This window comes from Pantherophis guttatus, chromosome 5 (genome assembly GCF_059756535.1).
Source record: "Pantherophis guttatus breed Tessera chromosome 5, ASM5975653v1, whole genome shotgun sequence".
Lineage (NCBI taxonomy): Eukaryota > Metazoa > Chordata > Lepidosauria > Squamata > Colubridae > Pantherophis > Pantherophis guttatus.
In genome coordinates this window covers 122,673,720-122,690,154 of record NC_142067.1, presented here as the reverse complement: position 1 = coordinate 122,690,154, position 16,435 = coordinate 122,673,720, and positions in this window count along the sequence as shown.

Sequence of the window (16,435 nt, the reverse complement as noted above, 5' to 3'; positions counted from 1 at the left end):
AATGCAGAGAGGCCTATTTTTAGGGTGATGGTCAATTATCATTGCAGGGTTAACAAGGAAAGTATTAATTAAGACTGCATCGTGTGTCTCCTTCCTCCAGTTTCTATTCATCTGGAGGAGATCTATTCATGTTCTACTTTGCTAAGGCAAAGTACTTGGGCAACCTTGGTGAAATCTTGGTGTGTGTCATGCCCCCATCAAAGCCTGAATCTGTGGGGGAAGATGAGCTGGAACCTGAACCGACAGAGATAGAGGGGGCGGCTTTGTTGTCTTCAGAAGAAAATGGGGGAGCCCAGGGACTTTCAGGATTAGGACATCTTGTAGATAGGGAGGAACAGGGGAAAGATGAACATGAGAGACAGAGCTCAGGCGAGGGGCAAGGACCACCCCCTCCTGATCCGAGAGCATGGAGAGTGGAGAGAAGGTGAGAACAGCGCAGACTGAGTAGACTGAGCAGGCTACTCGGGAGAAGAGTGCCCTGTCCATCTTCACAAGGCACACCTGGGGAATGAGACTTAAGGTGATGCTGTGGGAAGGGGCATTTTTCGGAACAAATGCTGAGTTCCTGAAGTGTTGAGTGACGATGTTTGAACTTTCCAAAAGTCTTGCCTTCCTTCTGGTGTTCTGGACTAATTACCTGAATCTTTTGCTTTCTGAACTCCTTGATTTGTCCTGCTGGAGTTATTGCTGTGCAGCCCTGGTGTATACAGTGCTGGGAGGGACTATTTTCAGCCAGAGGCTGCTTGAAGTTTGTGTGGGAGTTTGTTATCACTCTGCTCTGGGACTGAAATGTGGGAGCGTTTGGGGAAATTTGGAGCAATAAAGGGGTGGTTTGAACTGCCAGCTGTTTGTGTTATCTCTGTGCCATGCTCCAGGTTAGTCAAAAAACTTTCTTGACCAATCTTCATTGGAGCCTTTATTAAAGAGCGAATGTGCCCAAAATCCAACAGTTTGCATAGAAAGAGGGCAATGAGATGGGATATGAAAGGAATTATAATTTAAATAAGTTTAGTGTCTTCTCTTTCCTTGCCTATTTCAATAAGTTAACTATACATACACAAAAATTCCTGGGTTCATTTCACTTGACAGCTCCCTGGTTCTCCACTCTTGGTTGAAAGGTGTTGAATTCACTCATTCCTCATTTCTAGTTTGTAAAGGGAGATCAAAAGGCAGCATGTTAATTTTAGTTTCCTTTGATGTCTATGGAACCAGAATGTACCAGGACTAAGTACAATGAGATAGACCTATCACAGAGAATATAATATTTGACAAAATTTAAGTAGTTAATTGTTAAGATAGTGTGCACTGTAACAACTGCATTTTTGTAATATACTCATGCTCTATGCCTAACACTTAGTAAGGTATTATTAGTATTTGACAAATGATTCTTCTACTAAGCTAACTTGGAATAGATCCAGTTCTGTTGGATATGCCTCAAAGTGACTGATAGGACCATGTCTGGATCTTGTAGGAGAAAATCAATTTTCTGTTTTATCAAGCAGCCTATCTTACAGATAGAGATTAACAGAGTTGGAAGGGACCTTCCAACCCCCTGCCCAGGCAGACCCTACACCAATTTTGACAGATGGCAGTCCAGTCTCTTCTTGAAAGCTTCCAGTGATGAAGCTCCCACAACTTCTGAAGGCAAAGCTGTTCCATTGGTTGATTGTTCTCACTGTCAGAAAATGTCTCCTTATTTCTAGGTTGAATCTCTCCTTGATCAGTTTCCATCCATTATTCCTTGTCTGGCCTTAAGGTGCCTTGGAAAATAGCTTGACACCCTCCTCTATGTTGCAGCCCCTCAAATACTGGAAGACTGCTATCATGTCTCCCCTGGTCCTTCTCTTCACTAGACTAGCCAGTTCCTGTAACCATTCTTTATATGTTTTAGCCTCCAGTCCCTTAATCATCTTTGTTGCTCTTCTCTGCACTTTTTCTAGCGTCTCAACATCTTCTTTAGTGTAGTGACCAAAACTGGATGCAGTATTCTCAGTGTGATCTTACTAAGGCTTTATAAAGTGGTATTAGTTCCCCACTTGATCTTGATTGTATCCCTTGATTGTATCCCTGATCTTGATTGTTAATGCAGTTTAGGATTGCATTGGCTTTTTTGGCTGCCACTGCACACTGCTGGCTCATATTTAACTGGTTGTCCACTAAGACTCCAAGATCCCTCTCACAGTTACTCTCTATTAAGCCTGGTTTCACCTAGTCTATATGTGTACTTTTGGTTTTTCTTGCCTAAGTGTAAGAGTTTACTTTTCTCTACATTGAATTTCATTTTGTTAGCTAGGGCCCAGTGTTCATGTCTGTCAAGATCCATCTAGATCTTGAGCCTATCATCTAGGGTGTTAGCTGTTCTTGCCAGCTTAGTATCATCCACAAATTTGGTAAATTCCCCTTTTAGTCCCTTGTCTAAGTCATTTATGAAGTTATTAGAGAGTACTAGGCCTGAACCTTGTGGTATCCCACTGCTTATATCCCTCCATGTAGACATAGACCCATTAAGGACTACTTGTTGAATATGGTTTGTCAGCCAGTTACGAATCCATCTGATCTCATATCATGGCCACATCCCTAATGAAGAGGTACTACAAAGATCAGATTTAGAAACCCACTGAGAACTGTGAAGGAACATTGAATGAGGCTTGTTGGCTGTATTTTATGTACCCCTAAAGACCGACATCCAAAACTTGCTGTAAGTTGGATACCAACTGGAGGAAAGAGAAAATGAGGCCAGTCTCAGTAAATTTGACGCCAAACACTTAAGGAAGACTTTAAGATTATTTATATCTCTTGGGATGATGCTGAAGGTGCTGTGAATGATCAAAACCACTGCTGCCCCATGTGCTCTGCAGAGGACCTGATGATGATGATGATACAAATGGGTGTGTTGTGTGAGAGGAAGATCCATCTGTTTTTAACCTGAAAAATATAGGCAAATTGCATATATAACAGAGGACTCCTGGGTTCATGTCTGTGAAAGATCTGAAACTCTTATCCCTCATTATTTTAAGCTTCCATATCCTTAATATGGTTCAGAACATCTCTGTTTCATTTCTCTATTTTTAAATATATATATATATTGGGAAATAACAAAGATGAGAACAGGCGTTTCATTTCCAATCCACCCTTGTTGACTCTTGAGCTTATATTGCACATTGTAGGAGGTGTTTTACTGACATGGAAGTCAACCAGGAAATATTAAACAGATAATTATAATGCAACCGATACAGAGGGGAGGGGAGAGGGAAAGAGAGAGGGAGAGGGAGAGAGAGAGAAAATAGAAATAAATAACCATCACTTATGCAAAACCTGGACGACTTCCCTATCAAGCCGAGTGCTGAACTCGGCTCTGCTTTGCCAAATGATCAGCCATTTTCTTCTCTTTTGGAAGCTCCAGGCAGTTGACAGAAAACGAAGCCAAAAATCTAATTAACAAGTAAACACGCATCAGCCTGTTAATTTCCAAGGGATTAATACTGCTTAATTATGTTTTGTATCTTGGTCCAAGTATTTGTCAAATCCCTGTTGTGACACCATACATAAGAAGATAAGAGCACTGCTGGATTAGGCTGCAATGCATTATCCAAATCGATTTTTTGGGGTGGGTGGGAGAAATCTTCAGAAACATATGAATGGGCTGCATTGATTCAGAGATATTTAATTATTCCAACTGACTTTCCAACCAAAGATAATTGCAGAAGATCCAGGTTGTGCAAAGAGACACTCAAATTTATTCCCCATAAATTTGTTCTTGCATAAGCAGAAATTTCTCAAGGCCAGAAACTCTGGGGTCAGTTGTGAAGAAGCTGGACCAAACATTGAGTTCCAGTCAAGATAGAAACAGCAATAGCACTTAGATTTATACACTGCTTCATAGTGCTTTTACTGCCCTCTCTAAGCGGTTTACAGAGTCAGCATATTGCCCCCAACAATCTGGGTCCTCATTTTATCCACCTCTGAAGGATGGAAGGCTGAGTCAACCAAGATGATTTATTTTTCACACCTATCTACAAGAATCTAGTCGACAAACAGTTAGGACTAAATTGGTGTTAGGTAAGAGTTAACAGAATTTGAGAGGGGTTGGATCTAGACAATTTGTGAGAACACAACGATTCTAGACTGATTCCTCTCTTGACTCTGCCATCAAGGTCTGCCTGCTCTACATCTGGTTTTGGATAGGATTGGAATAAAGAGGAAAATAATACTTCAACACCAGTACAGCAAAGAACCGCAAAGACCAAATCAAAAATAATGAGATATAGTATTTTTTAATTAATTTTTACTTATCCCAAACCAGGGGTGAAATCCAGCAGGTTCAGACAGGTTCTGAAGAACCGGTAGCAGAAATTTTGAGTAGTTTGGAGAACCAGTAGCGGAAATTTTGAGTAGTTCGGAGAACCGGCAAATGCCACCTCTGGCTGGCCCCAGAGTGGGATGGGAATGGAGATTTTGTAGTATCCTTCCACTGCCACGCCCACCAAGCCACACCCACAAAACCGGTAGTAAAAAATTGTGGATTTCACCACTGTCTCAAACCCAAACTTTTCAAAAATGTACTAGAGAGGAACACAGTCTAATAAACACCATGGAAAATTTCAATCCGCGGGCCCTGTGGTAGTTCATCATGCAAAGACTCTATGCCCTGGAGGACAAAGGTTGATTTTAAAAACAGATTGAAGGAAGTAGTTTTCCTCCCTGGATAGTTCAAGGCTACTTTAAGGCTCCTTGAAAATAGTCACCAAATTGTCTTCCAAGGGAAAAAAAGAGCTTCTACCCAAACTAAATCACCCTGTCATTTGAAAAGTAACAAGGTCCCCAAAGTCTTCTAGACAAAAATAAACAACAAAGAAGGGAGACAGATTTTATTTTAATCCCTTTACACTTTTTCTTTTTTTACTGGCTTGTTTTAAAACTGGTGGCTTTACTGTTGTTTCCTCCCCCACCTCCTTTTTAAAAAAAATAATAAAAAAAAAAAGCCAGCAGGTAGTTTATTTATTGGGGTTATTTATTTATTATTTTATTTATTTTATTTTATTTGTTTGTCAAACATGTACAAGATAAGAAGTATAGGTATGAACATAAACATAAACAAAGGAAGTAAGTCAGTGGTGAAATTCAATTTCTTTTTACTACTGGTTCTGTGGGTGTGGCTTGGTGGGCGTGGTGTGGCTTGGTGGGTGTGGCTCAGTGGGTGTGATAGGGGAAGGATACTGCAAAATCTCCATTCCCACTCCACTCCAGGGGAAGGATACTGCAAAATCTCTATTCCCACCCCACTCTGAGGTGGTATTTGCTGGTTCTCCAAAGTACTCAAAATTTCCACTACTGGTTCTCCAGAACCTGTCAGAACCTGCTGAATTTCACCCCTGAAGTAAGTACAGATAAATGGGAACAGGAAGACAGGGAAGGTCTGATGCACTTATGCGTGCCTACTTTACGGACGTCTTAGGAATGGGGTGAGGTCAACCCCATTCCTAGGTAGACAGTTTAAGGTTGAAGCTGTGAGGGTTTGAGTCGGGTAGAGCATTGAAGGCGTTGACCACTCTGTTGCTGAAGTCGTATTTTCTGCAATCGAATTTGGAGCGGTTTACCTTGAGTTTGTATCGATTGTTTGCCCGTGTATTATTGCGGTTGAAAGTGAAGACGTCGTTGACAGGCAAGACCTTGTAGCAGACAATTTTGGGTACTATGCTTAGATCAGACCACAGGTGGTGCAATTCCAGATTGTCCAAGCCCAAAATTTTAAGCCTGGTGATATAAGGGATTCTATTGTGATAGAATAGATACAAAATTCTATTTTGTACACCATTCTGGTCCCCTTCACAAAGGGGAAAAATAAAAGATTCTTCATATTATCGTCAACAGCAGTAACAATAACAGACTGAACAATATTCAGATGTTCTGAGCTTATTATTTCATGGTGATTGTTGTTAACACTTTAAAGGGTTTTGTCAGCTTATTTACTTAAAAAAAAAACAAAATACTGTAGACTAACACTAAATTTAAATTACTGCATGGACTGTTTGATTTGCTGACGATATATAGGACAAGCTCAGCTGTGTACTTGCAAACTCAGGGCAGAGATAGATGAAGGATAAAAAGTAGTTCAGATGAATGAACCGTACAGTAACAATGATAGTTCAAGCAAGGCTCTGTAAGTAGAAAATCCATCCAAATAGCCTCCAGTCCTTTTTGTGTGTGTGTGTGTGCATGTAAAAGTCTGTGTAAGGGATAGATAATCAGTTTGCAATGTAATCTCAGCTAAATTAGTATTTAAAAGGAGCCCAGCAAATGTTAATGATCCAATTATGCAGATTGAGATTAACACACACAGAGTTCGGTGTTGTCATGTTCATGAACTTGTGGAAACACCAATTTGCTTGTCGGGAGTGTCTTTTTGTGGTTTTCCATCTAGAGCCAGAACGCGCAGAAGAAAAAGGCTTCCAGAAATACATCAGGCAACCTGCTCATTCTGAGTAACAGAGTTGGAAGCAGGGGTGGGTTCTAAATGTTTTTACTACCGGTTCTGTGGGCATGGCTTATTTTGTGGGTGTAGCTTGGAGGTCATGTGACTAGGTGGGCGTGGCTAGCTGGTCAGAGTCATTTCTGGAAGGTCCTCGCACTTACGACCAGTCCTCGCACTTACAACTGGACCCATTTGTTTGCTTTTAACACTGATCAGCTGTAGGATGGCCCTTTAAAGCCCCCCCCCCCCCCCCAGCAAGAGTTTAAACAGTTTTTTTTCCTTCTAGTCATCAGCTGGGACTCAGGAGGCAGCAATAGATTGGGGGTGGGACCAAATAAAAGGTAAGAATAACGTGGGGGATGGGGGGGTGGGAGGGCGGGGGGAGAACCGGTTCGGTGACATCATATCATCACCGCTACCGGCTTGCCGAACCGGACCGAACCAGGAGGAACCCACCACTGGTTGGAAGGGACCTTGTAGGTCATCTAGTCCAACCCATTCCTGCCCAAGCAGGAGACCCTACACCATTTCTGACAAATGGCAGTCCAATTTCTTCTTGAAAGCCTCCCACAACTTCCGAAGGCAAGCTGTTCCCTTGGTTGGTTGTGCCCACTGACCAAAAAAATTCTCCTTATTTCTAGGTTGAATCTTTCCTCGATCAGTTTGCATCCATTATTCCTTGTCTGGCCTTCGGGTGCCTTGGAAAATAGCTTGACTGTTCTGACCTCAGCTCCCTTAGCAAGCAGGAGGCAGGACTGTCAAAACCTCTTTTATTTACACGGACTGTGAATTACGTTCATTCATAGTCAGCAAAGTTTGTCCAAACAGTTTTTCAAAGGAATATTTCTCAACAGACCTTATCTCATTTGGCAAGCTGCCACGTAACTTGTTTTCAACCGCAGTACAGAGGCTCTCAGAGTCATGGAATGAACAAATTGTTTCCTGCAAAAGCCCACTCCCTGTTCGCTCATTTTATTTCCTGTGGGAGGGGCCAATAAGCTGATTTTGTATATATATAAAAAAAGAACACCCACGCTTGGGGAGGGCCCGAAAGCCCTACTAAGCAGGTATATACAAAAGTATGAAGGCTATTGCTTAATGCATTGAAAGCCGCCCCGAGTCTCCGGAAAAGGGCGGTATACTAATCGAATCAATAAACAATAAATAAATAAAATCACCTCCAAGGTGTGGCTTTTACTTGCAAGTCGACCCTGCTTTCTGAGTTGTTCTTGTCTTCTGGTAGGTCTGCGCATGTGTGCAGTGGGAACGGGCTCCAGCTGTTCCTCTGCCTCACTGCTGTCTACCTCCTTCTCTGCCTCCGATGCAGAGCCCTCGTTTGAGCTTTCCCCAGCCCCCAGGACTGGCCCAAGTTCCTCCCCGACCTCCTCACTGCTTGACTCTGCTGCCAGCTCCACTGGCCGCCAGTGGGCCATGACATTGACCCCTTCATCTCTGTGGCAGCCCCTCAAATATTGGAACACTGATATCATGTCTCCCCTGGTCCTTCTCCTCACTAGACTAGCCCTGCCCAGTTCCTGTAACCGTTCTTCATATGTTTTAGTCTTCAGTCCTCTAATCATCTTGGTTGCTCTTCTCTGCACTTTTTCTAGAATCTCAACATCTTTTTTTATAGTGCGGTGACCAAAACTGGATGCAGTATTCTAGGTGTGATCTTACTTTATAGAGTAGTATTAGTACCTCACTTGACCTCGATTAATGCAGTTTAGGATTGCATTGGCTTTTTTGGCTGCTGCTGCACACTGCTGGCTCATATTTAGCTGGTTGTCCACTATGACTCCAAGACTCACAGTTACTGCTATTAAGCCTGGTTTCACCCAATCTATATGTGTACTTTTGGTTTTTCTTGCCTAAGTGTAAGACTTGACTTTTCTCTCCATTGATTCTGATGAGTCTCTATCGACATCCCTGTCACGGTATGACACAGGAAGCATTCCTTCCATTTCATGATCGCAAGAGTAATTCTTTGCTTCCTCCAGAATCTAAAATCAAGCTGCGTTCCTTTTTTGCATTTTCTATATAGAGTCAACCCTCCAAAATGCCCACAGTACAAACATCTCACTCAACCCTGGGTCCATATTTTTCATCGACGTAATGACCCAGGGCCGCTTTAAAGACGACGCCATGGCATCTTTTAATAAGCACAGATCAAAACAGAAAGTGGGATGAGTAACACCAGGAAAAAGAAAGCTCTCCCTATCTGTTGAATACATGGCACAAATCCCCTTGATTTATTCTTTGGGATAATTGTCCTGAGTTTTTTATTGTTGTTTTGCTTTAAAACTTATGGCAGATGTGTTTTTGAAAAATTATGCCCGTCACTGAAAATTTGGAAGGCGTCTTGGAGTGCCCAATTATGTGAGAGTTATAGCTTCTATGAGGGACACCTACTGTTTTAAAGGATGAAGAGGGATTTATAAATTTTCCACATAGGAAGCTGTGTCAGAAAGATTTAATGGAAGGGGGATTGAAACAAAAGATAGTGACTATAGTTATTTTTGTTTTTCTGACACCTCTTTTGGAAACACCAATTAATTATTAACTGCCACAGTGGCTTAGAGGCCTAGCTCAAATAGTTTACTCATACATTTTTATTACATGTTGTTTTTAAGAACTGCATAATGTATAACGCAGGTGGCTGACTCTTATGCATTGCCCATACTATTTTAACTATTTATATTAGCACAATGTAAAGCACGAGCAAAGGAATGGGGGAAAGCAGGCTGAGCAGTGTGAAAGATATCGGGATGTTCAATCAATCAGAATAGAGCTGTAAGGGATCTTGGAGATCTTCTAGTCCAGCCCCTGTGCTCAAGTAGGAGACTATACAATTTGAGACAAGTGACTGTCCAGTCTTTTCTTTAAAATCTGCTGAAGGCAAGCTGTTCCACTAGTTCTCGCTGTTAGGAAGTTTCTCCTTAATTCCAGGTTGCTTCTGTCCTTGATTAGTTTCCATCCATTGCTTCTTGTCCTGCCTTCAGGTGCTTTGGAGAATAGGTTGACTGTCTCTTCTTTGTGGCATCCCCTCAAATACTGGTATATGGCTATCATGTTACTCCTATTCCTTCTTTTCTCTAGACTAGCCAAACCCAAATCCTGCATCTGTTCTTCGTATGTTTTAGTCTCTAGCCCTTTAAGCATCTTGGTTGCTCTTCTTTGCACTTTTTCCAAAGTCTCAACATCTTTTTTGTAATGTGGTGACCAAAACTGGATGCTGTATATTTTTAATAGTCACTGGGAAGTCAGGACCCAGCAATGAGATATATATGCTAAAAAGACAAATCCTATCTTGAGATGTAGAGTAATAGGAACATAGTGACGTAAATCATGGTAAATAACTCTTACACTTTATTCTACCTTTTTCAGAGCCTATTTGGAGCGTTGTGTTATGTTTGGGATACTAGAATTTTAAAAAAAGTTGAGTGACACAGAAATAAGGCCTAATAAATTGGCAGAATATTCAGAAATCAAATTCTGCAAGAGACTGTTAAAGGATCTGGTATGATTAGTTTACAGAAGAGACAGCTGAGGAGCAGAATAGGGGAGAACTAGATAGCAGTTGAACCACCAAATAGGAAGCAGGTGAGAGGTGAGAGAACTAGAGCTAGTACATAAAAATTATAAGAAAAAAGGAAATGAACTGTAGATTGTGGGCTCTGTTGCAGGCTCTACTGAGTTCTTAATTATGACCCCAGTTGGTTGACTTTGGACCAGTCACTCTCTCTCAGCCCTTGAAAAAAACTAAAAAAAAAATGTCAATAATCTTACCAAGAAAATTGCAGAGACTAGTCCAGGCAGTTGGTAATAGACCACATTTCCTTGAAGGCATTGATGGAGAGATTAGATTAGATTAGATTAGATTGGATTGGATTGGATTGGATTGGATTGGATTGGATTGGATTGGATTGGATTGGACTGGACTGGACTGGACTGGACTGGATTGGGTTGTCTTGCATTGGGTTGTCTTGCATTGGGTTGGGTTGCATTGGGTTGGGTTGCATTGGGTTTGATTAGATTAGAACCCCATTTTAATATAATTGTGTATTTGATTATCTACAAATATTGATAGAGTAGTTTCATTAACATCCTTTCTTGTTGTTGTACCCCTGTGCAAAATCCTCTACAGATCACCAATGAGGCAAAACAAGGTATTTCAGACAAAGAAGCAAAGCCAGGAAAAGTCTTTGAAGTGTAAAACAGAATTTATAGCTAGCTTTAACATTTATGGTGCAATTTTAGAATTCTTGCAGGTCAACCCATTAAAGTTAAAAGGAACTCGTATGTAGCTGGAAGAAAATGTAAGGTTACAGCTATGAAAAGTTGCTGGTCACTGTAGAACTACCGGTAGCAGTTTGAGATGACCAGGGGTGAGGAAGTACAGAAGATCAAGCCAGAAGTCATGTCCAGAGAATAGAAATAGATCAAAGGATAAATCAGAAAATAGGATGATAGAACGAACCAGAAGTCCAGATCAAAGAATGAACCCCAGCAGAGATCAGAATAAAAAGTTAGAACTATAGTTAGGTCAACTGATCAAACAGCATAATCAACATTGATAGAGCCTTGATAGCACAGGGGTTTAGTGCACCCTGTAATTAACACAGCTGCCTGCAATTTCTGCTGGTTCGAATCTCTCCAAGGCTCAAGGTTGACTCAGCCTTCCATCCTTTCTAAGGTAGGTGAAATGAGGACCCAGTTTGTGGGGGCAATAAGCTGACTTTGTATAAAACATACAAAAGAATGAAGGCTATTGCTTAACGCATTGTAAGCCGCCCTGAGTCTCCGGAGAAGGGCGGCATATAAATCAAATTAAAAAAAAAAAAACATTTAGAAAGACCATCTGACTAGATCATTTTCATCTCCAGAGAGATCCAGTGACCTTTCAATCTTGGGAGTACTCTCCAGATATTGCCATCTATGGTTCTTCCAGATACTTGTCAGCAGATTTATTATAGAAATACGATTACCTCTTCTGAATCATCTTTACAACATGTATAATTCTATATACTATGGGAGTCATTAAAACAATTCCACATCATTAGTGATTTGGGAAAAATCTCTAGGTCCAGTTAATGTAGTTTGTAATATGCAACTTTATATATATGTTTCTATTATTTTACATTATGGCAAATTTTATGGCAAACAGCTGGAGAACAACACTTCATGCCAATTTAGCCTCAAAATGTCAGTACTAAAAATATTAAATTGGGCAAGCTGTAGAACATTCTTACTGTGCCACCAGTGAAAGGCTGATCACATTTTTAATAGAAGAGGTAAAAGAGAATACAATTTTCTTGGTTTGAAACCAAGCACAGTATCAATATGTACTATTAAATACTATTAAATAAAAATACTGATATCTATTGAGATAGCTTTGATTATCCATTTAAACTTTTAAATTTGGCTTTCACCATAGGAAGCAGTAACAAGTAGCATTGATACCGACTGCAACATTTCAGTTTCATCAGCTAGAATTTCAAGGCAGCATGTTCATGATCGATTAATACAACTGTTAGCATAAGACATTATTTAGACTAGTCCAATATTTTTCAGCCTTGGCCACTTGAAGATGTGTGGACTTCCTACTCCTCCATTCCTTTACCTGCAATAGAATACTTTATGCCACCAGACTTGAAATCTTATTTATTTATTTATTTATTTATTTATTTATTTATTTATTTATTTATTTATTTATTTATTTAATTTTTCAGATTTCTATACCGCCCTGCTCCTTTCGGACTCAGGGCGGTAAACAGCCAAAGTAAAACATTTGTACACAAAAGTTAAAATAGATTTAAAATAATTAAATAAGTTTAATAAATAAATCTTGGGCTTAGACAATTTAGAACTACTCTGCCTGCGGTATGACCTAAGCGTAGTACATAAAATTATCTGCCACAAGGTCCTACCTGAAGTCCTACCTACTTCAGCTTCAACCGCAACAATACACGAGCACACAATAGATGCAAACTCAAGGTAAACTCGATTGTAGGAAATACGACTTCAGCAGCAGAGTGGTCAATGCCTGGAATGCACTACGGTTTTTTCTCCAAACCCCAAAACTTTAACCTTAGACTGTCTACTGTTGACCTAACACCATTCCTAAGAAGTCTATAAGGGGTTTGCATAAGCGTCCCTGTCCCAATGTCCCATTTACTTGTATCCTTTTCCTGTATTCAAACTTATGTTTATACTTTTATCTGTTATCTTATATATGCTTGACAAAATAAATAAATACTTAAATACTCCCAGAATTCCCCAGTTGGCTGGGGATTTCAGAAAGTTGAGGTCCACATATTTTCAAGTGGCCAATGTCCCGAAGGTGCTTTTTCAAGGGGCAACTGGACTTTCTCTTTTTTCTTTGAAGATGTTTCGCTTCTTCAGTGCTGAAGAAGCTTATTGGATGAGAAGCAAAACATCTTCAAAGAAAAAACAGAAAGTCCAGTTGCCTCTTGAAAAAGACCTGGATCACAGAGAATCTCCATAGACCTCAACTGGCCCATGTTGAGATATACAATGCTAGATTCTCAAAAGTTCTTTAGGTAAACTTTCGGGGCTGGAGATAAATTCACTGTACTGTAAAATTAGTTTGGTTTTGTGGCTATTTCTCTCGCAGTCTCTCGGTGATAACCTTCTCTAGATAACTAGGAGCATCATCACACAACTTCTTTGGTTTTCTTAGCTTCTTATTTTTTGGTCTCCAGAGCAACCACTGACTTTTTTTCAACAGACTGCAGCTTTTCCTACATTCGAACAAAATGTCTTCTCCCCTCTTAGTTCTCCCAAAGAAATCTCTTTCAGAATACATCAAGTCCTTGTTCCTTAATGGCTGGAAAACTGATCAACATAGCAAGATGGCCATTAGACAAGCTTCTCTAACCTTCTTAATCTAGAGCTGATTGGACTTTCTCACCCTTAATCCCAATGTGCAAAATGGGAACAGACTGTTGCTAATTAGGTTCATAGCATTACTGTTAACAATTAATTTACAAGAAAAATAATAAGAATGGAAGACTTAAAAGAAGAGTTAACAGATAAGATTACTGGCAAGGAACCACAGTATATTTAAAATTTTGGGAAACAGATCCAGATGAGTGGCGGGATAAGATTGATCATGTCTGCTGGGACGTGGATGACACTAACTCTGCATGAATTTAGGAATCAAGCTTAGATTTAAATTTCATTAAGCTTTCTGTTGTAGGGGTGATTCCTGCAAGGCTAATGATGGAATGGTGGGGGAAAGTTTGATTTAGCAATAGCACTTAGACTTATATACCATTTCATAGTGCTTTTACAGCCCTCTCTAAGCGGTTTACAGAGTCAGCATATTGCCCCCAACAATCTGAGTCCTCATTTTACCCACCTTGGAAGGATGGAAAGATGAGTCAACCTTGAGCTGGTGAGATTTGAACTGCCAAACTGCTGCTAGCAGTCAGCTGAAGTAGCCTGCAGTACTGCACTCTAACCACTGCATCACCTCGACTCATTTACAAGAAACCTGGTGTTGTTTTGCATTTTGCAAAGACCGAAAACAGAAAACTTCAAAAAAAACCCTTCTGCTTTCCTCTCCACATGTTTTCTGTTGCAAGGTTAAAGGCCTACTTTAGCTTTGTGTCAACTTCAACAGAAGTGTGTGATTGATATAGTTGTGATTGACTAAGCTGAACACAAACCATAAGTCATTCCTTGCCAGACGCTAGAGCATTAACATCCCCCAGTTTTGCAGTTCAAGATGGACAAGAAAAGAAGGAAAGTTTATCAACTTTGAGGTGGGCCCCGTTCACACCTGGCAGATAGCATTCAAGGTATGAAAACCTTCCGTTAAAAACAGTGGTGTGTTCATTGATTTATTTATTTTTTTATAAAAAAGGTACAAGAAACTGATCTCAGAGTAAATTGCATTTCATCATAAGGAATTTTGATTCTATAATGGGTATCAATATTAATTAAATGCATTGAATAGGGTTTTTGGTACCCTAGAACTCATCCTGCATTTTTAGATATTTGGATTTATTTGCCTTTAAGATAATCTGGAAATAGTATAGTTCTCTTCAGGGTGGATAAAAATCAATGGTTTTTTTAAAAAAAAATCAAAAAAATCAGATTTTTTTGATTTAAATCGGATTTTTTTGATTTAAATCGAATTTATTTTAATAAAAAACTTTTGGGGTAAAAATCTATCGTAAGATAATTTTCTATTTAAGATACATAAATAATTTAGTTTATTCAGCATGAAATGGAGCTTAGTTATGTAGCATGAGGCTGTATATTCTGCAACACTCGGACTATCGGTGAGTCAACAGTGGGTCAAACGAGTAGCAGAGATGACAGTTGCTCTTTAAAAATTATGATTTAAATCGAGTTGATTTAAATCAAGCCTTTTTACTAGTGATTTAAATCATGATTTAAATTGTGATTTAAATCAACTCAATTTAAATCAAATCCACCCTGGTTCTCTTTATCTCTGTGGTGCTAAATATTTTAAGGCTTTAGATTCTCAACCTCATGCAACCTAATCTCCAAATGCAATGATGATAGAACATGCCTAAAGGACATTGCTATCCAACACAATCAATGTCATTTCTCATACCACAACTAATTGGGCTAACAATCTTTCAAAACTAACATAGGGCATCCACTATCTGAGGACCCAGGGATACTTTAATGGGAGCAGAAGTGTCTTCTCCAGTATTATGTCAATTTGTCTTTTCCACTGTTATCTGCTATCTGAAGCAGGTAACTCATTGTGGTTGGACAAACATAAGTCATTTAAAAGATAAGGCAATGTTACTCTACCAGGAAAAAAAAATACAGAATTCTACCATAAACTCTATATTTTCTCCTTTCCTCTTTTCTTATCTTGCAACAAGAGGTTTTGATCTCCAAGTGTGGCAGCGAAAAAAAAAAGAGAGAAACACTTAGAGAGCTATCTTGGTTATTCAAAAAACCATGTTTTGACAAGAAATTCCAAATCCATGAAAATCCAGTTATGCAATCATCTTCACACACCATCCAAATATTCAAGAGTATGCTTTACAGATCTTCCTTCTTGCATTTGAGCAGCAAACTCATATAATGTTCCTGCTTCAGGAAGAAGATAAAGAGTAGTGAATGTAGCAATGTTCCAATATTTGAGGGGTGCTACAGAGAAGAGTCAACTTATTCCCCAAAGCATTTGAAGGCAGAAGAAGAAACAATAGAGAGTTGTAATCAAGGAGAGAACTAACCTAGAAATAAGAAGAAATTTTCTGACAGTTAGAACAATTAATCAATGGAATGACTTGCCTCCAGAAATTTTGGGTGCTCCAACACTGGAAGTTTGGAAGAGATTGGACAAAGTTGTAGGGTTTCCTGTCTGAGCAGAGGGTTGGACTAGAAGACCTCCTGATATTTTGTTGAATCATTAACATTATTATGGTTATGCAAAGAACATGAATTGTTGACCAACTTGTATGTGTATGTAAGAAGACTGCACAGGAAAAACATAATAAAGTGGCTGCTTTGACTCATTGGAACTGTAATAAGAGTTACAATTTAATAGCAAACATTTCTTGAAGTTACACTAATGAAAAACTGGCCAGAAATGAAAACATTAAGATCCTGTGGGACTTCCAAATACAAACTAATCAACATTTTAGTCCACAATAAGTCAGGCTTGAGTTAGTTACAAAGAAACAAATTGGGATAATTGACATTTCAGAAAAGAGATTCGGGAGTCATGATTTCTCAATATTAATCTCTACAGCTGAAAGAAAGAAAACGAGGAACAGTGGACTGGAAATTTTAGAGCCTGTCTTGGACCTTTTCTAAGTCAGAATTTTTCCATTACAGTAAAAGAAAAAAGAAAAAAAAAGTGTGAAGAAAACATTTCTAAATGTACTATTCTCATGTTTAGTGTCAACTTCGAAATGAGCCTATGCTGTTGCAACCATTTTTCATTTCTCA